At 47.7% G+C, this 26,703-nt stretch overlaps 1 protein-coding gene across 7 annotated transcripts in view; it reads left to right on the forward strand.

Annotated features, from left to right (window-relative positions):
• Positions 1 to 5,550: 5,550 nt before the first annotated feature.
• Positions 5,551 to 26,703, forward strand: part of KMT5B (lysine methyltransferase 5B) — a 52,959-nt gene continuing 31,806 nt past the window's right edge. For 2 of the 7 annotated variants that reach the window (XM_074230901.1, XM_074230907.1), the window contains exon 1: positions 5,551 to 5,695. The gene's annotated coding sequence lies outside the window, so the exon portion shown is untranslated. Of the gene's footprint in view, positions 5,696 to 6,141; positions 6,245 to 6,589; positions 6,898 to 13,425; positions 14,613 to 26,703 lie in introns of those variants that run through there. The other 5 variants (XM_074230904.1, XM_074230906.1, XM_074230903.1 and 2 more) reach the window with 5 other exon arrangements.

Genomic DNA, 26,703 nt, shown 5'->3' on the forward strand with positions numbered 1-26,703 from the left:
AGATTACTATGGTCATTTACAACTGTGCCTTATGTACCAAATCTGTTCCAGGATCCATCATTCTATTTCTTAGCCGGTACCAAAGAGTTGGTTTTTGTTTTTAGGTTTTTGCAAGGCAAACAGGGTTAAGTGACTTGCCCGAGGCCACACAGCTAGGTAATTATTAAGTGTCTGAGGCCGGATTTGAACTCAGGTCCTCCTGACTCCAGGGCCGGTGCTCTATCCACTGCGCCACCTAGCCACCCAGATACCAAAGAGTTTTGATGATTATTGATTTATAATATAGTTGGAGACCTGATATTGTTACCTTGTTGGACAATATTGATGTTACTATGCACTGTTTGAAGGGGACAAAGACTCCAAGTCCAGAAAGGCCCAATTCCAGAAAGTCAAGTTGAAAGTGTCCTCAAATCGGGGAACTTTGGCATAGTTTCATCTTGAATATCCTGACTCCAACAACAGCCGGCCCTAGCAGGTGGTGCACATTGTGGATCTTAGGTATCCTCCAGCCCACTGGGATGAACCCTTTTCTGAATATTCATTCCATGCCATAAATAATGCTTTAAAACATTTCCCCAGGAATCAACGCCAAGTTCCTGGCTTAGAGACTGTAGTTTTTATTCTTTTCCCCTCCTTCCTTTTTAAATTCAGACTTGTGATCTTCAATCTTGGGCTGCCTCTCCTGGTCAATAAAATCTTAAGAGACAGCGGCTCAGTCACGTTGGCAGGACTTTACACACAGTTCACTCGGGCCAGGGGAGCCGTGGAAGTCACCCAGGGAACCATCTTCTTATCTGAGGCATGAATCACTTTTGTTCTGTCCTTCTAGGCCAAAAGTCATTTTTCTTGGCAGAGAAAATGGAAATCCAAGAAGAGATGAGCAGCGTCTCTCCTTGGTTTCCACCATCCAATGTCACTCATCTATCTGCCCTGAGCAGCTCTGTGGGTCTGACCTCTTCTCTGAGCCTCTTCTCTTCACCGACCAGTGCTTTTGTTTTCCAAAGGAAGACCCGCCCCCGTTTTTTGCTTACTTTTTCTTGCCAATCTCAACTTATTAGGTGTGTTGGTTCTCGACACCATTTTTGTTCTCTTCTGTTCAGGTTGGGTTATTTGCCTTTGTTTCCCAAATAAGTCAGGCTTTTTAGATAATTTCTCCAACTTCAGCCGTGTGGCAGTGTGGTGTGGTAGCAAGGGCAGTTGATTGAAAGAAAGACCAGGTTCTCCTGTTGGTTCTTTTTTATTTTTTGGCAAGACAGTGGGGTTAAGTGACAAGTATTAGGGTTGGATTTGAACTCAGGTCCTCCTGACTTCAAGGCTGGTGCTCCATCTACTGTGCCACCTTGCTGCCCCTTCTCACTTCCGCATTCTTATGAGAAAGCTCATAGTAAATTATATTCAAGGGCACTTGGAGCCCTAACATGCTCTAGTGGACAGGGAGCATGGAGAGCACGGAAGCCGGGCATTAGAGGCCCTTTGTCCGATTGCTGTGTTGAGGTGTATGGGGTGTTCAGGGAAGCCTAGCACTTCTGGCAGGGGGGCTTGCCAAGTCCTTTCCGGGGCTGCTTTCCACCCTTGGGGTCTCCCTAATCCATCCAACTCCCCTGGGGCTCCAAGAAGCTAAGCAGGGGAAGCCGTCTTGAAAGAGGGGCTGGGCCAGGAGAACTGAGGGCTCTCGTGCATGCCTGGGATTGGAGGGGTGTCTACCCAGCAGAATGGGCAGATGAGAACATTGCACCAAGGCAGCTAAGCAGGGGCTGCAGAGGCCTGAGAGCTTGGGCGGCTGGGAACACACGATGTGCTCCCCTACACTGGGCCATCACCAGTCATCCTGTCTTCTGTCTTGCCACTCTCCTTCCACAATTCGGAGGAGGCGAGGCTAATGCCACTTAAATTCAAGCCGGACAGGAGTCAAGACGTCACCCTTTGGCATTGATCCTCTTCAAAAATCAAGAGTCAATAAGAGTTTCATGCTGTTTTTCCTATTGGGCCCGTGACTTCCGAGGCAGCCTTGACTTGTCCCCTTCTCCCCTCCCCAACTTCATGCTCCTTTGCCCCCGTCTCCCCTCATTGGCATCTCTTCCCATTTTAGATCATAGGAGGAGATGCCTACTTGGCCAACTCTCCTCCTCATCTCCTTTTGCCTAGGACTCCATGAAGAGCGGGGGCTGGCAGAATTGGACTGCTGGCTCTCCCCTGAACTGGGCCTTCAGTCCCCACAATCACACCCCCGTGATGAGCAAAGGCCTCAGCATCCCCTTGGCGCATTTTCCTCCTCCTGGGGCCTGAAACTTTTCTTCAAGCACCCCTTCTTTGTGGGTGTGCTGGGCTGAGTGCTCCCCAGCAGGGACAAGACCTGGAGCTCAGGGAATTGAAATCAGGAACATTGAGATGGAAGAGGAAGAAGAGTGCCTCAGCTTCCACATTCCCTTCTCCCAGGGAGGGTCTCTGAGAGCCAGCCATGCTGCCTGCTCATACAAAGGGGATGAGGGGAGGGGGAGAGAGGTTCTACATGGGCTGGGGAGGAGGTCTGCTTTTGCCAACATCATCAGGGGCTCTGAACTTGGAGTCTGGACGGAGATCAAATCCAGCCTCAAATACCTACTATGTGACCCTGGTCAAGTCACTTCCCTTCTGCCTCTGTTTCCTCAACTGAAGAACCTCAAATGAGAATAACAGCACCTATCTCCAAAGCTGGGACAAGCATCAGAGGAGAGACTATCTGGAGAGAACTTAGGAGAGATCTGGGCATTTCCTTCCTTCCCTAGGTGGCCTGACTGTGTGCCAGGGGCATGGAGGTAAGATTGGGACCCCCCCCAAGAGATTACACTGTGCCAGGTGTTGACTGGGGGTACAGTGTGTGTACAGGTGAGTAGATAAAAGTATCCACAAAGTTCAGAAGTGTTTCAGGGCTGGGAGAATGATAAGGCTCCTGGGGCAGCTAGGTGGTGAAGTGATGGAGCAACAGCCCTGGAGTCAGGAGGACCTGGGTTCAAATCCGACTTCAGAGCCTTAATAATTACCTGGCTGTGTGGCCTTGGGCAAGCCACTTGACCCCATTGTCTTAAAAAAAATCAACAGTAGAATGGTGAGGTTCCTGAGAGGAATAGGGACTCTGAGGAGGGGAGAGCAGTGGGTTCAGGGAGATCTGAGTTTGGATTCTGCCTTACTTTCTAAAGGTGGGCAAGTCAGAGACAGGTGGCCTCCCAGGGTTGACCTAAGGTTCAGAGGAGGTGGGCTCAGTGAGCCCTCTTGAAGCCTTAGGGGCCATAGTAGTTATTAAGTTGACAGATGGGTGTAGGGGGGAGAGCAGGAAGTTCCCCAGAATGCCCCAGAATGTCCAGGTGGCTTGGAAAATTAAAGCCTCATGTGGAGCCCTAAAGGAAGGAATGATGATGGTGATGGTGATGGTGATGATGGTGGTGATGGTGGTATTATAGTGATGATGGTGGTGGTGGTGGTGATGGTGGTTTGACAGTGGTGATGATGGTGATGATGGTGGTGGTGATAATGGTGATGGTGATGATGGTGGTGATGATGGTGATGGTGATGGTGGTGATGATGGTGGTGGTGACGATAGTGGTGATGATGGTGATGGTGATGGTGGTGGTGATGATGGTGATGATGGTGGTGATGATGGTGGTAGTGACGATAGTGGTGATGATGGTGATGGTGGTGATAATGGTGGTGGTGAAGGTGATGATGGTGGTGATGGTGATGATGGTGATGGTGATGGTGATGGTGGTGATAATGGTGATGATGGTGGTGGTGGTGGTGATGGTGATGATGGTGATGGTGATGATAATGGTGATAATGGTAGTGGTGATGATGGTGGTGATAATGGTGATGATGATGGTGGTAGTGGTGGTGGTGATGGTGATGATGGTGGTGATGGTGATGGTGGTGATGGTGGTGATGGTGATGATGGTGGTGGTGGTGATGGTGGTGGTGGTGGTGATGGTGGTGATAATGGTGATGATGATGGTGGTGGTGGTGGTGATGGTGATGATGGTGGTGATGGATGGTGGTGGTGGTGATGATGGTGGTGATAATGGTGATGATGATGGTGGTGGTGATGGTGATGATGGTGGTGGTAGTGATGGTGATGATAATGGTGATGATGGTGGTGGTGGTGATGGTGATAGTGATGGTGGTGATAATGGTGATAATGGTAGTGGTGGTGATGGTGGTGATGATGGTGGTGGTGACGATAGTGGTGATGATGGTGATGGTGATGGTGGTGGTGATGATGGTGATGATGGTGGTGATGATGGTGGTAGTGACGATAGTGGTGATGATGGTGATGGTGGTGATAATGGTGGTGGTGAAGGTGATGATGGTGGTGATGGTGATGATGGTGATGGTGATGGTGATGGTGGTGATAATGGTGATGATGGTGGTGGTGGTGGTGATGGTGATGATGGTGATGATAATGGTGATAATGGTAGTGGTGATGATGGTGGTGATAATGGTGATGATGATGGTGGTAGTGGTGGTGGTGATGGTGATGATGGTGGTGATGGTGATGGTGGTGATGGTGGTGATGGTGATGATGGTGGTGGTGGTGATGGTGGTGGTGGTGGTGATGGTGGTGATAATGGTGATGATGATGGTGGTGGTGGTGGTGATGGTGATGATGGTGGTGATGGCGATGGTGGTGGTGATGATGGTGGTGATAATGATGATGATGGTGGTGGTGATGGTGATGATGGTGGTGGTAGTGATGGTGATGATAATGGTGATGGTGGTGGTGGTGATGGTGATAGTGATGGTGGTGATAATGGTGATAATGGTAGTGGTGGTGATGGTGGTGATGATGGTGGTGATAATGGTGATGATGATGGTGGTGGTGGTGGTGGTGATGATGGTGGTGGTGGTGATGGTGATGGTGGTGGTGATGGTGATGGTGGTGGTGATGGTGGTGATGGTGATGTTTGCCCTTTGGCCAGGAGGTCAGCGAGGTGTGAGGGGGCTGTGCCAAGGCACCGGTCTCACTCTCTCCTCCGGCGGCCAGACAGGAATCACAACAACTGGAGATGGCCCTGGGTGAAGAGACTCGCCCAAGGTCAGCGGTGAGAGTGGGACCGGGTCCCCGACCCCAGGGGCGCCCCTCTTGGCTGCCCCAACTCTCACAGTTGTTCCCTACTGGCTGTGGGCGAGCGGGGGCTCACAGAGGGCCGGCAGGGGGCGCGGCTCGGAGGCGGGGCTGCGGGCTCCTCCCCAGCAGGGGGCGTCCCCGGAAGCGCCCGGGCAGCGCAGGCGGTGAGCGCCAGGGGGCGCCGCGGGGCGGCCGGCGGGCGGGGAGGGGGCGGGGCCCGGGAGTCTCCGCCCGCCATTTAAAGGGCAGCCGTCAGGGCGGAGGGATCCCTGGCTGCCGTGGCCCCCGCCCGTGCGGGCGCGCTTCCCGGATCCCTCCGCCGCGAGGTCGGCGTGCGGGGACAGCGGCGCCGGCGCTCGTTTTTTAAACCATAACTTTTCTCCTTCCGCCGCGGGCGCCGGGCCGGGCTCCGGGACTCCTTTCCGTGCCCCTCCGCCGCCGCCGCCGCCGCCGCCGCCGCCGCCGCCGCCCCGGGTGGGTCCGGGCCGGGGCTATGAGGTGAGCGGCCGCGCACGGCGAGGCGAGGCGTCAGCCCCGGGACGCGGAGCAGCGCCGCCCGGCCCATGCCTCTCCGGCCCTGCGGCCGCTCCGGAGGCGGAGGTGAGCGCCGAGGCCCGGGCCCGGAGGCCGAGGCCGGGCGGGGGGGGGGGGGGCGCCGAGCGCCCGGCCGCGGCCCCGGGGGGGGGGCGAAGGGAGGGGGGCGACGCGCGCGCGCCGTCGGGGCCCCGGGGGCGCGCGCGCCGGCCTTCACGGCCGGGTCCGGGGGCGCGCGCGCCGGCACCCACGTCCCGGCCCGAGGAGGCGGCCGCCGGGGGCGCGCACGCGCGGGGGAGGGCGTCCCGCCGGGGGCGCGCGGGGCGGGCGGGGGAGGGCGCCGGGAGCGCGCGGAGGGAGGGGGCGGGAGCCGGGCCGCAGCTGGGACTCCTTTCTCCGCCGGCGGCGGCGGAGGGGGCGGGCGGTGCTGCGGCGACGCCGCCGCCATCTTGGATTTTACTCTCCATTTTTTCTCTGGAATTATTTTTGGTCATTAATTTGGTGCGGGGCCGGAGAGGGCCGCGGGCAGCGCGCGCCCCGCCCGGAGCCGCGGCCAGCCGGGCCTCCGACCCCGGGCCCGGCCTCCTCCTCCGGGCAGCGGGCGGCGCTCGGGCGGTGAGTCAGGCCGGGAGGCCGCCGGGCCGGGCGGGGGGCGGCGGGCGGCGGGGCGCGACCCCGGGCCCGGCGGGGGGCGCGGTTGGGCGGGGCCGGGCCCGGGCCCCGGGGCGGGGGGCGGGGGCGGGGCCGGGCCGCGGCGTGGGGGCCGCGGGAGCGCGGGGCGTGCGGGGGAGGCGCCGCGCCGGGCCGCGCCGGATTGGGGGGCCGGGCCCCGCTCTGCTCCAATGGGCGGCCGAGCTGCGGCCGGCCCCGCCCCCCGGGCGGTTTCCGCGGCCGCCGCCCCCTCGGCCCCGCGCCTGCGCGGAGCCTCCGCCTGCCCCTCCCCCTCCGGAGCCCTCCCGGGCCGGGGAGCCGGGCCAGAGGGAGGCCTGGCGGCCGCCCCGGGCCCGAGGGGGCGGCTTCGGCCCCGCAGCTCGGGGTCCGTTGTCTGGAGGCCGGGCCCCCCGGCCGGCCTCGCCTCCCTTGGGGGGCTGTTAAGTGACGAGCCGGGGCGCAAGCGTGCCGCGCCTCTGCCAGCCTCGGAGAAGGACGGCGGCCTCCTCGGGGACCCCGGGCATAGAGACCCCCGGCCCATGGACGCCCGCACGCGGGAGGCCCCCCGGGACTTGAAGCAGGGCTTGGCCGGCGTGGGGAATGCAGCCCGAGTGCAGGTCTCGGTGGGAGGAGAGGGCCCCCCAGATCCCGACATGGGGGGTGTGGAGGGGCGGTGGCATGGGCGGTGGTGGGCAGAGCCTTCATCTTCCGGGGGCGCGGAGGCCCGTCTGGGGTTTCTGTGGCCGGAGGGGGACGGGGCTCTCCGGGGAGAGCACTGCGCTGCCCGGCGCTGCCCGACGGCCGCGTTTCTGCCCCTCGGAGTGCCACAGAACGGCCAGGCTTTCTCTAGGAGTGAGGTTTTCTGGGTCGCCGAGCCAGAGGAACACCTGCCCCGTTACCTCCCTGTAACTGCTGAGTTAGGTGGGATGAGAAGGATCCCCGTTTTACAGGTGAAGAAACCGAGGCAAAGTGGCAAGAGCTGATCGGTAGCAATTCTGAAAGGAGACTCAGGTTCTGCTTTAATGTTGCATTCCTGTACATTTGTCTTCGTGTAAAGATTAATTGGCAGGAGGCAAACTCCCATCTGATTAAAAACACAACCAATTTGAGATTGGAAGTATTTGGGGAATACCGATGTTGGGGAAATTAATCTTGGAGAACTTGCACCTCCTTAAGAAATGTTGTAGTGTGACATAATGAATCATGACATGATCTGGTGGCTTTCGACCTTTTAAATGTAAAGACCAGAGTACTCGGCTTCTTGGGTTATCTTTAAGATAGACTTGTCATTGGTAGAGAAATTTGAGGAGTCCTTTTTAAAAAAAAAAATCACCATTTCATCTCCATAGAAAGCAGGTGTGCTCCTAGGGGATTGAATAGCCAAGTCTCCTCCAGCCTCCTCTTCTTGGTGTCTCTCCTACAGGAGCATTTGACCCCTTTGCCACCTGAGCCCTCACCTGCCTTAGCTCTACTTCCTTTCCTTTTTCTTTGGCTGGCTCCTGCCTTTAGATGTAGGTGCACCCCAAGATTCTGGACCCCCCCCTTCTTGGTGACGACTTGGTATGATAGATTTGAACCTGGACAGGATCATAGAGACTGCTTTGTCTGACCCCTCTGGGGAGGAAACACGGAGTAGCTGAGCCAAGAGTGAAGGCAGTGTCATCCCAAGGAATACCCCCTGATTTTGTTGGCCCCCCCCCCCGCCTTTGCATGGCTTTCCCAGATGCTGCCAGATGGGTATTCCCTGATCCCCTCAGCAGCCATGTACTTGTGCCTCACTGGTGGTAGTACATACAGCTTTTGCTTGCAGATCTCTGGGGCAAGGGACCCCACCGCCACCTGAGGTAGCCCCTTCATGACTCTGAAGTCCTTCCCTCCTCAAGCCCAAATCGGGCTCTTCTCCACTTGACCGTCTTCCCTGTATTTGGAGATGGCTCTCACAGAGAAACTTAGCTCCCTGAGTCTCTTGCCCAGACTGGCATCTCCTCGGTTGTTTGAAACCAGCTCCTAGTCCTGAATGCTTGAACTGTCCCCCCCTTTTGGACTTGGTGTTTTTTGTGCCCAAGTCCAACTCTTCCCCTCCAGGATGACTCCTTTGGGCCCTGCTGGCCTGCTCCAGGCAGTCTCTTCCTCTTCCCTTGATTACGGGGGCCTTCCTTCTCCTGATTCAGAAGCCCTGGTTTTCCAGACTCCTTCCTTGGGCCAGGAATATTGAAAGGCTTGTGTATGTCTGGACAGTCAGTACCCCAGACCAGGACTTGGGTTGGACTCCTTAGTACAGATGGATCTGCAACCCGGAACTCTTTCTTCCCTTGCTGGAGTCATTGCTTAATAAACATTTGTTGAATTGAATCAAAAGGCTTTTAGTTTTTGTCTGGGAGTGGGTGTGTATTGTAGGCAATCTTACAGAACACACTGACCTTGGGACTCTTGAAGATGCTCTTCCTGAGTCTTGGGACAGGATCTTCTGCTCTGAGGCCAGGCCTACAGCACCAACCCAGTGGGCCCCCCCCCACACTCCTTAGGCAACTGAACCTTGAATCAAGGGGTCCTGAGTGTGTGACCCTGGGCAAGTCACTTCAACTTTGTCTGCCTCGGTTTCCTCATGTGTTAAATGGGATAATGGCAGCACCTCCCATCTTTAAAGTGCTCAGCTGGATAAAGACACCAAGGATTCTCTCCTGTGAACTCAAGTCTTTTGGTCACTGCCTTTGCTATTCAATATCCATTTTGGGTCCTGCTGGTTTCCTGCTAAAGCATCCATTTAGCAAGCATTTATTTAATGCCTACCCTGAGACGCGTGTCTTGTTACATCAGTGATTCACTTCGTGGAAATTTCTCCCACTAGAAAAGGGATGTTGCCCTAAAAGTCCTGTGACTCCTCAGTGACAGTCCTTGAGCCAGAATGGCCGGGGTATCATGGGTCAGGCAGGATCGAGGCTCGGTCCCCAAGCAGCGTTGCCGGTGGCTTTGGAATTCTTCCCCAGGAAGGAATTGGGAGATGAGGCCACTTCTTCAGGTCAGCTCTTGAGCCATAGGATGGGACCTGGCATCTCCACTCTTGAATGGGGCATCTCGATTGGCTCCATTGGCAGCAGGGAATTAGTGAAGTGGTCTTGGTCAGTAAGCTCAGAGGGGTCTGGTGAATCTGGGAGAATCTCAAAATGAGCGAGTTCCAGAGAGGCCCTTGACGTAGATGATTGTGTAATGGAGGGAAGAAAATCACATTCTTCACCTGAGGAACTAAAGAAGTCCTCCACCTGAAAAGCTAAACTCATGGCATCCTACATCTCAAACTGGAAGGGACTTTGAAGGCATCTAGGCTCCAGCCTCTTCTCCTCTCTCCCATTTTGCTAATGTAGAAACTGAGGCCCAGGGAGATTAAGTTCACTTGTCCAACGTTATTACCCTGGAAACCAGGATCTGAAGGCGACCCCCTGGTCTCAGACTTAGGGCCCTTCCATTCTGCTTCTCTGAGGTTATAATTGAGTGTTTTGAATATCAGTCCCATATATTCTACTGCTACCCCCTTTTTCTTCCCAGATGGTTGAATTTTGAAGAAATTTTTGAGGGGGATAATGAGGTGGGGTTTCTGAGATCCTGCTTCATGGACCATGATAGAACCAAAAATCTGATGTTTGGATTCATGTGACTTTGCCCTCAAATGCTGATACAGCACAAGTCAGAGCCCACTTGAGTACTGGTGTACCTCAGAAAGCTAGATCCCTCATTACTTGGTACAGGAAGGCCTGCCGGGCCCTATCACTGAACAACACAGATGGAACTACTGACCAGCTGCATCCTCAAAGGAAGACCAAATGATACCTTTCACTGGGCAAGCAGGGACATCCTGCTCTTGGCTGTATGGAGCCTGACCCCCCCCCCCCAATTTACAGCATCTCCCTGAGTCCCCTGGTTTGGGGCCAAGGGGTGTAAGCTGATGCAAGCGATAGAGGAAAAATTACTGGGAGAAATGAGGAAGAAGCTTTCCTGGGAGTGGACCCAAGAGTTCATGATTGCTTCTCTTTGTTTGATCTGCCCTCATTTGTAAGGGAGATGGGAGGTATTTTAATGGATGTTGCTTATTAGCTAGAAGTGGGGCAAGCATTTATGAAGAGTTGTCTGGACCAGCTGTATGTAGAAAAGGAGACAGTCCCAGCCCTCGAGGCGCTTGAGGGGGGTCAGAGCTACCATGATGTTCTCAGAGAAGGAAACTGAGCAAAATCTGAAAAGCCCTGGGCACTGATTGGAGGAATCAGGAAAGGAAAGGCCTTGGAAGAAGGGGCCTCTTTGAAGGAGGTGGAAGGTGGTGGCCAAGCATTGGAAATCAAGGGGATGCCGGTCAGTCAGGGGATGTTGAAACCCATTGTAAGGGACTATTAGGAGAATTTCAGAACTGATGCATAGTGAAAAGAGCAGAACCAGGAGAACCTCAGAAACAGCGACATTGTTTTGTGAATGACTTGGCTCTTCTCAGCCATCCAAGGAAGGGGTCCTGGACAGTGCCAGAGCCCTGGGGAAGCAAGCTGCCCCCCAGAGAGGGAGCTGCTAGTTTTCACTTTCTTTTTTTTCCCTTTTATTTGAGTCTGCTTGTACAATATGATTGATATGAAAATATTTTACATAATTGCCCATGTGTAATCTCTGTTAGATTGCTTATCATCTAAGGGAGGGGGAGGGATGGAATTTGGAACTCAAAACTTTAAATAAAAATGTTAGAAAATTGGGAGGGGCGGCTAGGTGGCAGCAGTGGATAGAGCACCTACCCTGGAGTCTGGAGTATCTGAGTTCAAATCCAGCCTCAGACACTTAATAATTACCTAGCTGTGTGGGCTTGGGCAAGACACGTAACCCCATATGCCTTGCAAAAACCTAAAAAAAGAAAAAAGAAAGAAAATTAGAGGGGTAAAGAGGGGAGGAGAAAATGGAATGCCTTCCAGGTAGGAGAGACAAGAGTGTGCAAAGGTCCAGAGATGGGAGGTGGGAAGCAAGTGGCAGGAAAGGAGCCAGAGCCTACTTTGCAGTACTCTGCTGCATGTAAATTTTCTCCTCCAAAATGGGTGAGTGTCCGGTTTGACGGGCACTAAGTGAGGCCTGTCCCTAGTGTGCAGACACTAATCTCCTGGGGGCTGACACTCCAGGTGCCAGCCCGCCCATTCTTGCTTCAGTCACATTCACTTCCTGGAGGAATCTCTCCTTTGCTCACGACCTCACCTCCTTCGCAGAAGCTGAGAAGCAAAACCCTGAATCTTGGTCTTCTGATGGACTTTGATGTCCAGTTCTAGCTCGAAGAGAGTTCCGGTCTGGGCACATTCAGCAGTTTATGTGAATACCACTTAGAATGGGATTTGAGCAGATGTGGAGAGCTAGAAAGCCTAGAACCAGGGAGGAGCTCAGCGGGAGCAGCACTGGCCTTGGAGTCAGGAAGACTCATCTTCCAAGTTCCAATCTGGCCCTGGACACTTACTAGTTGGGTGACCTCGGACAAGTCACTTCATCCTGGTGGCCTCAGTTGCCACATCTGTAAAATGAGCTGGAGAAGGAAATAAGGAAATGTCCAACCACTCCAGAGTCTTTGTCAGGAAGACCCCGAAGGGGCTCAAGAAGAGTTGAACATGACTGCAAATGACTAAGAACACGGTCTGAAGTAGCTGGGGTCAACTTCCATGTGTGCCCCCTGGAAGCAGGAGGTGTTGGTCGGGAGGGGGGTGCATTTGTCTGTAAGCCCAGTGAAATGGGAGACTGGATTGGTGGATTACTTGTAGCCAGAAGTTGAAGCTGCCATCGGGCAATGCATAAGTGAGCAACAAGGGGCACCAAGATGCCGGGAGAAGGCCAAATGTGCCAGCCTGGTCTGGGCTTTATCAAAGCCAAGCAAACCCCAGACGGCCTCCTGGTATGGACAGGAGACCTGGGGACCTGCCCCCTGCTCCCTTCATCTGCAAAATGGGACTAAGCTTCCTTGCACTGGCTACTTCACAGCCAAGAGAATGTCTGTGACACACTTTGCAAGCCTAAAGTGTTGGATAACGAGCTCTTTCTGATTCTGGTGGGTAAGACAGTTTTATTACCCCCCCATTTAAAAAATTAAAAAAAAGATGAGGAAGTGGAGTCTGTCCTTTAATACTGAAATTAAAAATAGTTTTTGAAAGGCACTAGTAAAAAAAAATTCATATGCTGTAATTTCAAAGACTGTCATTCAAAAGATAGTTCAAAAGTATATTTTTATTAATGGATAATTTGGTATATAATTTAGTGAAAATCTTCAGGGATAATTTGTATTATACTTTTGACCTTAAAGAATAATTTGCCCGGTGTCTCCAGCCAATTTTTCCATTTTGTAGGATTCCAAATCTCTGGCCACTTCTGATTTATTTGTTTTTATCTCTTGGAATTTCATCCTTTAGCACAGAAATGGGAAACAAAATTAAAACAATTGAATTTGTGTATTTTTATCATCTTTTAAATTAAAGCGGGAATGGAAACTAAAGGCCACAATGAGTCTGGAAATAACCTGGATTTCATTTGTTCCTGTTTTTTTCCTCCCATTTCTTAGTACAGGCTTATACTTTGGACGTTTTAGCCGGAGTCATTTATTTGGTTAGAATACAAAAAATGGGTGGAATGGGAAGCCAGTTTTCACTTTCCTGGATCACAGGTCCCCTCAGTAACAGAATGCTAATCAAAAGGCCTGAATGGGGGGCAACTAGGTGGTGAAAGTGGGTAGAGCACCTGGCCCTGGAGTCAGGAGTACCTGAGTTCAAATTGGACCTCAGACACTTAAAAATTACCTAGCTGTTGTGACCTTGGGCAAGCCACTGAATCCCATTGCTTTGCAAAAACCCTAAAAAAAAGAGAAAAGGCCCGAATGTAATATCCCCTTTTACTGTTTCTCCTTTTTAATGCATTTGAATGAAGTAAATTAGGGTTAGTAAATTCATTTAATGTTCTTTGTTTAAACTTTGGTCAGTACTATTCTGTTTATTTTATTTTAATTTTTTTGTTTTTGTAAGGCAATGGGGTTCAGTGGCTTGCTCAAGGCCACACAGCTAGGTAATTTTTAAGTGTCTGAGGCTGGATTTGAACTCAGGTACTCCTGACTCCAGGGCCGGTGCTCTAATCACTGTGCCACCTAGCCAACCCCTGTCAGAACTATTTTGAAATTTGTTTTGAGTATCTTAAATATTTTTTCATCTGGGGGAGACTAGGTAGTACAATGGATAGAGCACCGGCCCTGGAGTCAGGACTGCCTGAGTTCAAATCCAGCCTCAGATACTTAATAATTACCCAACAGTGTGGCCTTGGTTAAGCCACTGAACCCCATTTCCTTGCAAAAACCTAAAAAGAAGTTTTTCATTGGGGTTTGTCTGGGCAGATGAGAAGTTAGGACCTCCCCTTCTCCATCTTCTCTGACACATACCTTCTTTCTTTTCCTGCAGTCATAAATAACCTAGAACCCCTATTGTCTGTCCTTCATTTCTGAAGAAGAACAGAACATCTAAGGACGCGATACCCATGTGACAAGCATGTGAATTAGGTTTGAGTGAGGGGTGCTGGGCTAAGTCACCAGCATCAGTTTCTCTCCCAGAGCTATCTGGTCCAGTGGCTAGATGTGAATCAGGATGATTGGAAGCTGCCCTGGATGTGAGACAAATCAGGGTGAAGTGACTTGTCCAAGGTCACACAGCTATAAGTGGAGAAGGGAGGCAGAAGCTTTGGCTGTCAGACTAAGCAATTTACGTTGTAGAATCCACTGCATCACCTAGCTGCCCCCCCTAGAGCCCCAAGGTGAAGCCTGAAGTACACAGAACCTGCCAGGTGTGGTGGGGACCCTGAGCTTTGCCCCCTGGCCACCCCGGTGCATAGGGACAGGTAGCCGGCAAGTGGACAGGTGGCGCCACAGCATTTCTACAATGAATCTCAACTTCTGGTCTTGGCTTCCTTGTTGCCATAGGAGACAGAGAGGAGCTTGGGAAAGCTGTCTTTGTATTGGACCAGAGGCAAAGAGGCATTTTTAGACCTCCCTGCCCTTGCCATTAGGAGATTGGCAGTACCCACAAGTGATTATCATTTGAATACACTCCTTGGACCAGAGCCTGTCACCATCATTGGTCCTTAATGCTTGTTATTGTAATGTGATCCCAAATCCATGGGAGCAAAGGTATTTGTCTTTTATGTTGCTCAAAAGGTCGTATATGTTAGAAAAGAAACCAGACCCCTGCAGTGGCTCCTCCAGTTCCGTCACAGACCTTCCTTTTTTTGTAGAGCAACAAGGACCTCCAGCTCAGCCACCGATGAGGCAGGTACAGCCTTCAAGCCTTGCGGGTCTCAGGTGTGAATGCGTGACTTTGGGGCCGGGGGGGGCTGGTATTCCTGGGGCTACTCACCTAAGTGTGCTCAAAGTCCTTGGGGTGAGATTGGGAACAGGGCTTGGTCAGGAGGCTAGCATATTTGGATTGCTCATGGTCAGGGTCATTAATAGACTTTGGAACTCCTTAGTAAAGAAGAATTCTTTATAATTCTAGCATTGGCCCTGGGGAGGCAGCACAGACCCTCCTTTAGAGGAGCTTCTATTTTGGGGGGAAGCAGGGGGACTGGGGTCAAACTTTATGCCTTTTGAAAACACATAGAAGAAGCTCCGCCTTGGTCCTGCCCTCCCCATTCCAGGGTAGCAACACTGAAATCCTGTTCTTGCTTTATTCCCATTTCCTTCCGCATAACCCCCCCCCCCACTTTCCTGTTGACTCTAGAGCCCACTGCCCCCTGCCCTGGGTCCTCTGCTCCTTAGGCAGGAGCCATGCTTATCTCTTTTATCTCTGATTCTCCAGCTTCTTCCTGGTGACACGGCCTCCCTTTCCACTTTCTCTCCGGACCCTCTGGTCTGAGTGGGGGGAACTGTAGTATTCTTAGTGCGCCCCACGTCCCAAATGCTGCTCACTGGTATCTCCCAACATGATGCTCACATCCTTTCCTCAGTGAGTTAATTTTCCTTAACTCTTGCCTACGTACAAAGGGATGCTCTCTCTCAAAGTCTGACCTCCAAGTTCCTCAGCCTACTCCCCCTGTACCTTGGCCAGCCCCAACTAACTCACCACTCCCGTTCTCCGCCTCGCAACCTTAAACCCTGTTCTTTGTCCATATGATGACCTCCAGTCCATCAGCTCCTCTGCTCCCCTCCCCCTCCATTAAGTGGCCAGGTTCTCCTTCCTTGGTGTTCAGGTCGGCTCTACACATATCACTTCAAGGTTACGTCACCTTCTGAACTCTGAATCTGTCTCCCCTTGGTCAGGAACCCTGATCTAGACACTTGGTCAGGAACCCTGTTCTAGACACTATGCCCCAGGATGGAGCTGGTCAGCTTGTGGGTGGTGATGACAGGATCCAATCCACAACCGTCTCTTTTGACTGGTTAGGTGGAGTAGGAGATGGGTCGCAGGAAGTGCGTGTCTTGGCACGGAGTTGGTTCTTGGGCTTTCACTTGGAGGTTGTTTTATTTGGGGGAGGGGGAGGCTGTGGTGAAGTGTTGAGCCAGGGGACAGGAGAGCAGAGCAAAGAGGCACAGAACTAACCAGAAGCAGAGTTAGCTTGGGAGCTTTATTGGAATGCAGAGTTCTGTCAGAATTCTTTAGGTAATGTCACAGTTATGTGATGTGAATTTACGTAAATTGAGAACTGCCTGTATGTCCTTTCCTTTTGCTTTGGCAAGTTGTCCCACCTAACAGAAAGACTGGAAAGAACACATTCTTAGTCCTGTATCAGTGGCAGGGAGCTTGCCAGATTGTTTTCTTCTTTGAGAGTAGATAGTATGCTATTTTACAAATGTAAAGAAGTGAGAAAGAGCCAGAAACCCACCCAAACTCTCCTAACTGCCCCCCCCCATACAATTTTAAAGTAATGCCTCAAACTGAATTCTGGAGTGCCACACCAACAAAACGTGGGGGACGAGACACTTGTCCAGGGTCTGACAACTTGGGAGTTTGGATGGAGAGGGCCAAGAGACCAAGTGGAGGGCAGCTTTAGCGAGAGAGTGCTTCTGAAACCCTCAACCCCTAGGTGTTCCCAGCTAAAGGGGAGCCCTTCCTTCCTGGCTTCAGGGATCGAGGGCCAAGAGGAAGACAAGTGCGTGAAGCAAGAGGGGCCCTTCCTCTTCCAGGATCACACCCCTTTGGAAGCACAGAAAACTTACACCCTCCCCAAAACTATCTCTGAGATCAGTAGTGCAGAAAAAGTCCCCAAGTTTGGGGTAACATAAAGTGCAAAGTCAAGAAATAGGCTAGAAAAATGAGAAAACGACAAAAAGAATCGGACCATGTAAGGTCAAGATAGAAACTCAAAAGATGATCACAATGTGAAAACAGCTCAAGCAAAGCCTCAAAAATGCAGATTGGACACAAATTCAACAAGAATTCCTGGAAGCATTAAAAAAAAATTGAGTAGTAGAACTGAGAGTGATGCAGGAAAATTGTTTGTTTTTGTTTTAGTTTTTGCAAGGCAAATGAGTTTAAGTGGCTTGCCCGAGGCCACACAGCTAGGTAATTATTAAGTGTCTGAGGTCAGATTTGAACTCAGGTCCTCCTGACTCCAGGGCCAGTGCTCTATCCACAGTGCCACCTAGCTGCCCCTATGCAGGAAAATTATGGGGGAAAAAAATTAACAACTTGGTAAAAGAGGCACACAAAAATTCATGAAAGAAATGACTCCTTTATAAAGCAGAATTAGCTAAGTGGGAAAGGAGGTAGAAAGGTGCATTGAAGAATAGAATTCCTTAAAAATTAGAATTAGTCAAGTAGAAGCTAATGATTCCACAAAAGTCAAGAAATAATTAAAGTGAAAAGTAAGAAAAAAAATAGAAGAAAATTTGATATAGCATATTGGAAAAAATATAGCCCTGAAAACTAGATTGAGGAGATGTAATTGATAATTCTTGAACTTCTGGAAATTCATGGTCATGGAAAGAGTCTAGAAATCACACTTGAAGAAATCATAAAGGAAAACGGCCACAATATCTTAAAACCAGAGAGAGAATGAGATAGAAATGAAAGGAATCCACTCCTGAAAGAGATCCCTAAATGAAAACTCCAGGAATATTTTGGCCAAATTCTAGAGCCCCAGATCAAGGAAAAAGTATTTCATGCTGCTAGAAGGAAACCATTCAAATATGGAGTCACAGGCAGAATCACACAAGATTTGTTAACTTCCATGTTAAAGGAGTATAGGGTTTGGAATATGATACTCCAGAAAGCAGAAGAACTAGGATTACAATAAAGAATAATTTACCCAGCAAAACTGGTGTAATTCTTCAGGGGAAAAAAATAAATTTTTAGTGAAAAAAGAGAACTTTGAAGCATTCCTGATCAGGGCTTAAATAGATCTTTTGACCAGAGTCAAAAGAATTATTAAGAGGTAAACATGAAAGAAATCATAAAGGACTTAATAAAGTTAAATTGTTCATATTCCTGTACAGGAAGGTTAATGCTTAAGAACATTATTTTTCAGTCACTTTGAAGGAATTTACATAGAGGGCAGAAGAGTAAATTGATTATATTGAGATGGTCTAAAAATATGGATGGGTGAGAAAGAGGGATGTGCTGGAAGGGGAAGGAAGAGGAAGAATGGGAAAATTTGTCTCACGTAAATGGTACACAAGAAAAAGAATGGGGTGGTGGCTGGTAATGCTCCAACTTCACCTTCCTTGGAATTGGTTCTTAGAAGATTATATACACACTCAATTGGGTATAAAATCTGTCTTACCCAACAGAGGAGTAAGAGGGGAAGGGGATTAAGAGAAAAGGGAAAGAGTGATAAAAAGAAAGGTAATGCTCAGAAACAAAAGAGACTTGAGGAAGGAAAGCGATGGTTAAACAGAAGAAAGCATGAGGAAAAGGAAATACACAGTAATCATAACTATGAATGTGAATGGGATGAAATCTCCCAAAAAGTGGAAGTGAATAGTAGAATGGATGAGAAACAATCCAAGAACCAATACACAAGGAATACCCTTGAAACAGAAAGATAACAGATTTAAAATAAGGTGTTGGAGTAGAATTTCTTATGCTTCAGCTGAGGTTGAAAAAGGTAGGGGTAGCAATCATGGTCTCAGACAAAAGCCAAAATGGAACTAAGTAAAAGAGATCATCAGAAAAACTACATTTTGCTGAAAGGTACAATAGATAAGTAATATTACTACTAAACATGTGCACCAAATGGCAACATAGCCAAACTCTTAGGCAAAACAAATGCACCCAAAATTAGAAGGAAAGTAGGAAATTAGGGGTGGGAGGGAGAGAGGAGTTTTTATAGAAAATTTCTCTGATAAAGGCTACCTGTTTCATTCAATTTTTTTTGACAAGGCAGCGGGGTTAAGTGACTTGCTCAAGGTCACACAGCTAGGTAATTATTAAGTGTCTGAGGTTGGATTTGAACTCAGGTCCTCCCGATTCCAGGACCAGTGAGTGCTCTATCCACTGCACCAACCAGCTGCCCCCAAGGCCAACTTCTTATTAAATATATAGTGAACTAAACCAAATTTGTACAAATAAGAACCATTCCCTAACTGATAAATGGTCAAAAGATATGAGCAGGGGGCCGCTAGGTGGTGCAGTGGATAAAGCACCGGCCCTGGAGTCAGAAGGACCTGAGTTCAAATCCAGCCTCAGAAGTTAATAGTTACCTAGCTGTGTGACCTTGGGCAAGTCACTTAACCTCATTTGTCTTGCAAAAACCTTTAAAAAAAAGATATGAGCAGGCAGTATTTGGAAGAAGATATTAAAGCTATCTCTAGTCATATGAAGAAAAATGCTTCACAAAATCACTATTGATTAGAGAAGTACAAATTAAAACAATTCTGAGGCACTACCTCACACCTCTCAAATTTGTTAACAAGGCAAGAAAAGGGAAATAAGTGATAAATGCTGGAAAAGATGTGGACACTAATGCTGATAAGGATTGTGGACTGGTCCTAACTATTGTGGAGAACAATTTAGAACTGCACCCAAACTATGCACTCCACAACTACTAGGTCTGAATCCCAAAGAGATCAAAGAGAAAAGAAAAAGGACATAGGAGAACAAAAATACTTATAGCAGCTCTAGGAACAATGAATTGGAGTTGAGGGAATGCCCATCAGTTTGGGAATGGCTAAACAAGTTGTGGCATGTGATTGTGATGGAATACTATTGTGTTATAAGAAATGATGAGGGGGATGGGGGTCAGAAAAACCCAGAAAGACTTCTTTGAACTGATGCAAAATGAAGTGAGTAGAACTAGAACATGGTACACAGTAACGTAGCATTATAACAATGATCTGCTGTGACAGACTTGACCACCCTAGTCAAGACAGTTCCAAAGAACTCATGATGGAAAATGTTACCCACTTCTAGGGAGAGATCGATAGACTTTGAGTGGAGAATGGAGCGTGCTTTTTTTTTCACTTTTCTTTTAGCCAATATGGAAATATGTGGTGCATGATTTCACAGTTAAAATTGATATCAAATTGTTTTCCTTCTTAAGGGGTGAGGGGAAAATGAAAAAATGTAAAGGGGATACAAATGTCATGGCAAAGGGAAGAAAAGGTGCGGTGTAGAAATTTATAGTTTTGTAAAGTAGAGGCTAAAGAGTCAGCAATCAATGAACATCATTAAGTATAACAATTACTTAAACTTTGAGAGTATTTGAAAAGTAGGAAACCATGGTCTGGTTTTTACAAACTCTTTGGCACTTGTTGCAGTACGTTTTTAGAGCAGGACATTGACTTCCACCTGCCTTCTGTTGTAATTCTAAAGAAGCAAGGGACCATTGTGTTGTCTCTCAGGATTGGAGTGGGGGTGAGCTTGTTGGTCCTTAGAAAGGTCATTGTGATGTCTCAATCCTGGTGTGATGTAACTTCATTCCTCTCTAGAAGAGATGAATTTGAGCTCTTGAGTGAACCCTTTGAAGTCCTTGGGCACCTTCATCTGCTTCCCTGCCATTGTTGATGACTCCTTTCTTGGATCCTCTTCATTTATTTTTAAATGTGGAATCCAAATCTAGGTGTATGACCTGGACTGACTTGGCATGGGAAAATGTTGTTCCTCCTTAGTCCTTTTTCTTTCTATCTCAGCCTTTCTTGTTCTAACTCTCAGATGAGCTTAGTGCTCTGCCATCCTCTTCCCTATACTTAGTAAAGGAATATATGTACCTTGAAAGTATAGTATCGGCTATTGGGGATCCCCCGCAGATCTCTTCCTTCCCAGCTGGGAAGGAAACCAGTAATCCTGTCCACAAGCAATGAGAACCCTCTGGAAGTGGGCTTGGGTGGGCACTTTCTAAAAGTGTTGGAGAATAAAGACAGGGAGCTTTCCTTACTTGCCTTCAGAAGACTAGAGCAGAGACTGCTTTTTGGTTTACTTTTGAGACTTGAGTTGCTGGAAATGTGAACTTTTGGAAAAGTACATTGTGATGGGCAGGCTGATTTTAATCTTATCCCTGGTTTTGGGTTGGCCTGAAGGGCCCTCCCATGGCCCTCAAGTGATTTAACAAGCATGACTTGCATTGTTGCCCACAGGCCAGGACACAAGGAGGAGGAAGCCTAGTCACATTGAACCGCTTCTCCTAAGTTTTGAGTTACTGTTACTGATTTTAATTGGAAGGCCCCATTGTGGATTTTTAGCACCATTGCAAAGAGTACAAGCGAAATGGTTCATTTTTTTCCCTGGGTTTCTCTGTTGGTATTTTCCTTGAATCTTGGTGTACTTTCTTTCCTATCTCTCCTTATTTCTACCATATTGAAGAGAACTCCAAGCTTTAGAAACTTTCCTTGGAGTTCATTTTATTTGTCTATAGCTCAAAGAAGAAAGCATTTCTAAATGATTAAAACTCTTAATGATTGTCTTAAATTTGTTCTTTTTTCCTAGCTTTTTTAATTGCATGCCCAATTCATTGATCTTCTCTTTATTTTATTCATATAGATATTTAGAGATATAAAATTTCCCCTAAAAACTACTTTGTCTGCAATCCCATAAATTTTGATATGATGTCTTATTGTTGTCATTTTCTTGAATGAAATGATTATTTCTATGATTTGTTGTTTGATTCACTCTATAAAACTGGGTTATTTAGTTTTCAATTAATTTTTGGTTTATCTTTTTGTGGCCCTTTATTACATGCAATTTATATTGTATCATGATCTGAAAAACATGCATTTATTATTTCTGCCTTTCTGAAATTGATTGAGTACTGTGGAGAAAAACTGCAGGAAAAAAGGTGGATTCTTTTCTACCCCATTCATTTTTTTTTTTAGGTTTTTTTTGCAAGTCAAACGGGCTTAAGTGACTTGCCCATGGCCACACAGCTAGGTCATTATTAAGTGTCTGAGACCGGATTGAACCCAGGTACTCCTGACTCCAGGGCTGGTGCTTTATCCACTACACCACATAGCCCCCCCCCCCCCCCCCCCGTTCATTTTTCTCCAGAGGTCTATCATAACTAAATTTTCCAAGATCTTTTTCAAATTCTTAACTTCTTGTTTATTTTGTGGTTAGATTTATCTAATTCTGAGAAAGGGAGGTTGAGGTCCTCCACCAGTAAAGTTTCACTGTTGGTATCTCCTATTAATTTGTTCAGCTTCTCCTCTGAGATGCTAGACCACTGACTGTGTTTAAGTTTGATGATGAGACTTTATTGCCCAGGGTGCCTTTTGAGCAGATGTAGTTTCCTTCCTTATTCCTTTTAATGAAATCTATTTTTGCTTTTGACTTTGAGATCAATTTTGTCTCTGATTTTTTTTTAACTTCCATTAAAGCATAGTATATTTTGCTCTCCAATCTTTTACTTTTACCTTGTGTGTATCTCTGCCTCAAATGTGTTTCTAGTAAACAACATATTGTAGCATTCTGGTTTTTAATTTATTCAGTTATCTTAAGTAATGCCAAGTTGGTCTTGACTAAACCTAGTTAGTAAAAATGGTTGCCAATGATCTTCTTTTTTCTGTGTAAAAAATCGCCCAAAGTGCCTGCTTGGTTTCAAGTCTTCTAGGATGTCGCTTTTTCCCCACAGATACGTGTGATTCTTTTACTGTCACTGGGGAGTGTCCCCAGAGAAGCCCTGCCTGAAGGTCCTTGTCTAGTGTTGCCAGAGCCAGGCCCACCGGGTGTCTGTCTCTCCAGTGGAGTTGACCTTGACAAAGTCTGGTTCTGGTAGCTGGGGTTGGCCCTGTCGGGGGCTCCTCACTGACAGTCTCCCCACAAGTCCTTTGTTTTAACCCCAAGTGTTTCTTTTGATCTGTCTTTGGCAGTAGAAATAAACAGCACTCTTTCCTTTCCTCCTCTGTTGGTTCCTCAATTTTTCCTCTTGGCCCCTCCCTGAGCACCCCTTGTATTTAGCTTGTTTGTATGTAGCTGTTGGCTAGGAGCTCCTGGAGAACAGGGGCCACCTTTCTTTTATGTGTATGTGGAGGGGGCTTTCTTGGAACCACATGTGGTAGGCATTTAATAAACACTTGTCTTGGAGGCCCAATAGATGGAAAAGTCTTCTGGACCGCTTTGGCTTTGGGAGCAGGTGTGGAGCAGGCTCAAGCACCAGGAGGCACCAGCTGTGCTTCCCTGGAGCCTCACTGAAAGCAAAACCTCCCCCCACCTCCTCTACCAGTGCTGAGGGTAGTCTAGCGCTCCAAACCAGAGGGATCAAGAGGAGGCCCCAACCAAAGTAAAATGTGGTTGGGAATGGTTCAGAAGTCAGTCTGGGTTGCAGAGACCGTGCCTGGTGGACTAGGGGACCCCTTTTCTATTGGAGTTTGAGGAGGAGGCTCTAAGAGCCAGATACTACTTGATAAAGTTGCAGGACTTCAGGTTCCCCCCACCCAGCCCTCTCATTTTATAGAGGAGGACTTTGAGGCCTGAGGTCTGGGACTGTGCTGTCCTCCAATCCTGCCTCCCTAGTTGCAGAGTTTCCAGGAAATAATTGGCCATGAACTCATTAGGACTTGGACTTGGTCCAAACATTGCCGCTCTTCCCCACCTCTTCTCTAACTTTGATTAGGGTGCCCTCTCCATTTGTTTTGGTGAAGCCAACATCCTGGAAGCTAGCTAGATAATGGTGCTCCTTTCTGAAAAAGTCACCTGGGAATCACCCTCCTTATCCATGGAATTGGGCCCCTTGAAACCAAAGGGTTGTCCTCAGGCTCCTCTTTTCCCCTGAGAAACTTGGGAAGGAAAGGCCATGTCACTGAGGGGCAGTGACTGCTTCCCTGACCTTTGTGACCCTTGGGGATGGGGTGATAGGGTGCCTGCTGCAGATCAGATTCTGGGTTGTTCGGTCATCGGGTTCAGATCCAGGCAGGGTTGTGAGCACAGAGGTCTTTTCTCATCTTGGGGTCGCACTTCTTCACCTGCAATGGATTGGATGAACTGGGTGCCCTCAAAGGTTCCTCAAATGGTTCTGTGGGAATGATTTTGGTCATGAGTACAGGCCTTCAGAGTGGGGTCACTCCTCCCTGCTCACTCCAGAAACTGGCCCCAGGGAGAAGAAACTGCTTTCTGAGGTCATATCTTATCACATGACTTTTATGGAAAAAGTGGAATTGATATTATCATAAATGTTTATTTGTTGGAAGATGTTTTATGAGCAGTGTTCCCTCCAGAAGTTTACCACTCAGAAAGCAAAAAGCCTGTATCAAAGATAGCTGTGGTCAGCATAAGGAGGGTTCTTTGTGTGGCCCGAGGCATTCTGTGGATGAGTGAAGTCACAAGCTAATAGATGCTGGGGAAATTCAGACAAGGAATCTTGATTACCAATAAGAGGGAAATTCCAATAAAGAAGAAAACTCCAAAAAGAAAGGAGAAAATTATTTAATTCAATAGAAATGTAAACAAAGCAACCTTCATGATATAAAGTTGACCTCCAAGTTGGGAAGCCCTAGATTCAAATCCTAAATGAGCTTAACCAAGTCACTTCACCTTTAGACAACTCACTAAAATTATGAATTACAATAAATACATATATAGATTAAACAGTTGTGAATTACAAAGAAAGTACCAGACCTGCTTGAAGAGATGGAGTTTGCTAATTTTAGGAGTTCTCTGTAGTTTACTTCTAGTGTTTCCTCTCCCCTCCTCTTTATCCTGGGTAACTTGTTTGCCCCTATTTGTGGGTTTTCATTTCTCTTGCTAGACCCCAAGCTCCTTGCCTTTCTTTGCCTTCTCAGACTTAGCCCAGGGCCGCCTGGATACAGTAGGTGCTAAATGGATGTTTATTGACAGCCTCCCTCACAGGCTTCTGGAATCTCAATTGGGCACTGCAAGGCTCTGGAGCCCTTTCAGGTTGTGGACATGGCAGAAGTTGTTTTCCTGGTTCAACCCATGCCCCACTGCCTAATAAACTTGCTTACCAGGGTTCACTCAGATCTTCCCAGTTTCCTTTGAATTCGTAGCTGTCATTTTTGGGGAATTTTTATATTCTGTAAAATGAATTCTTCACGTTTGTCCTTATGGGACCTTCTCTCTCCTGGAAAACTCTTGGTGTATATATCCTGAGTCAAAAGAATAGACTTGGTAGGGGCAGCTAGGTGTTACAGTGGATAGAGCACTGACCCTGGAGTCAGGAGGACCTGAATTCAAAGCTGGCCTCAGACACTCAATAATTACCTAGCTGTGTGGCCTTGGGCAAGCATGGTTTAGTGACTTTTTAGTTTAATTTTCAATTGTTTTTCAGAACTGTTACAGCAAGAGCGTATTAGGTTACCTGTTTTCCCAAATCTCCCCACCCCCACCCCCACCCCTACCCCAGGACAAAAGTAAAGAACAGAAGGGAATATGAGCTGTCTACTGCTTGGGACATTGCTATACACACACACACACACACACACACACACACACTCTCTCACACTCTCTCTTAGTTTTTTTGTCATTCTTTTTAATTTGATAAGTGTGAAGTGTAATATTCAATTTGTATTGTTTTATTAGTGTTTTGGAATATTTTTTCATGTGTTTGCATTTCTTATAAAATCTAGTTGCATTACAATTAAGTATCATTGTCTTTTGTTATTTGTCTAACTATGCAATATGAACTTTTAATTATCAATATGAGTTGTAAAGATTTTTCCTCCCTATAATGGGTTTTTTCCCCTACCACTAGCTACATTGATTTTGTCGTGTAAAATTGTTTTATGTTATGTGATCAGAATTGTTCATTTTGTCATCTGTGATCACCTCTATTCCTGTTTAATTAAGACTTCTTCACTATAATTGTGTACTTCCTTCTCTTGCTTTGTTTTTTTTCCTCTCTTCAATTATGAAGGGCAGTCATCATTTTGGGGTCCTTTTGTTTTTGATTTTATATATTCATTTGGAATATGGTAATAAGGTGTTGATCTGACTCTACCATGCTGCTTTCTAATTTTCCCATTGATTTCCTTCAGTTAGTTTTGAACACAGTAGTTGTGTCTCTGAGTTTTTCAAACAGTAATTTACTCCTGGTTTGCTCATGGGATCTCTATGTACACATTTTATGCTAAGTTAAAGTGATGAAATTGTACACATCAGCAATGTGACTTAGAAATAATTGCTTGAAGTTTCTCAAGCCTCTAAAGCCCACAAATCTATTAATGTATCTCTGTCAGCAAATATATTATGCCATTTATTCTCCGTTTCCTTTCATTGTTTTTGTTATGGGGCCTTAGTGAATCAGAAAACACTGTTTGGTTTTGTGGATGACATCCTGCTGTACCTGGTTAACACCAGGGACTCAGGGTTATCTTTTGAGATGAAAGATGGCAGTCAGATTTAAATCTGGTGATTGCAATTACTTTCAACTTGTTATTCTGTTGTTACTTTGCATTTCTTCTTCCTGCTTCATGGATGAAAAACGTTGTGAGGTAGAAGTTCCAAAGCCTCCATTGGCTCCATCTTTGTCATGGTTTTAGGAACTGGGAGATGTTGGGGAGGAGAGATCACAATAGCTGGGGCAGCCCCTTACCCTCTTTTCCCTACATTTCCCATCTTTCATAATGAACCTATTGGAGGGATTAATCAAAAGGTCCAAGGAGAGTGAGTAGGATGATAGTTGCCAACTGTCATGCTACGCAGGCTGCCTCAGCGGGAGCCAGTTTTGTGGTTCTGGACCCTGATCACTCGCAGGATTATTGGTGACTCCTTGGTCTTAGAGAAGAGAATCATCATTTAGGAGTCACAGGTTATTAAATAAGCGGTCTCTTGTCTTTTCTTGAATTTGTGGGTTGTCATATATTAATAGGAAAATTGAGGTGATATAGCACCTTTCTTAATTAAAGGGATTCTGTTGTTCAAATCTTTGTCACTTGTTTCCATACTAACCCAAGTAAAAGAGGTATTGCATTGTTTGGTCAGAAAGTTAAATGAATTAAATGTTTGTGTGTGTGTGTGTATGTGTATATGTATATATATTTGTGCGCACACACACACACACACACACAG

Source organism: Macrotis lagotis, chromosome 3 (assembly GCF_037893015.1).
Source record: "Macrotis lagotis isolate mMagLag1 chromosome 3, bilby.v1.9.chrom.fasta, whole genome shotgun sequence".
NCBI lineage: Eukaryota > Metazoa > Chordata > Mammalia > Peramelemorphia > Peramelidae > Macrotis > Macrotis lagotis.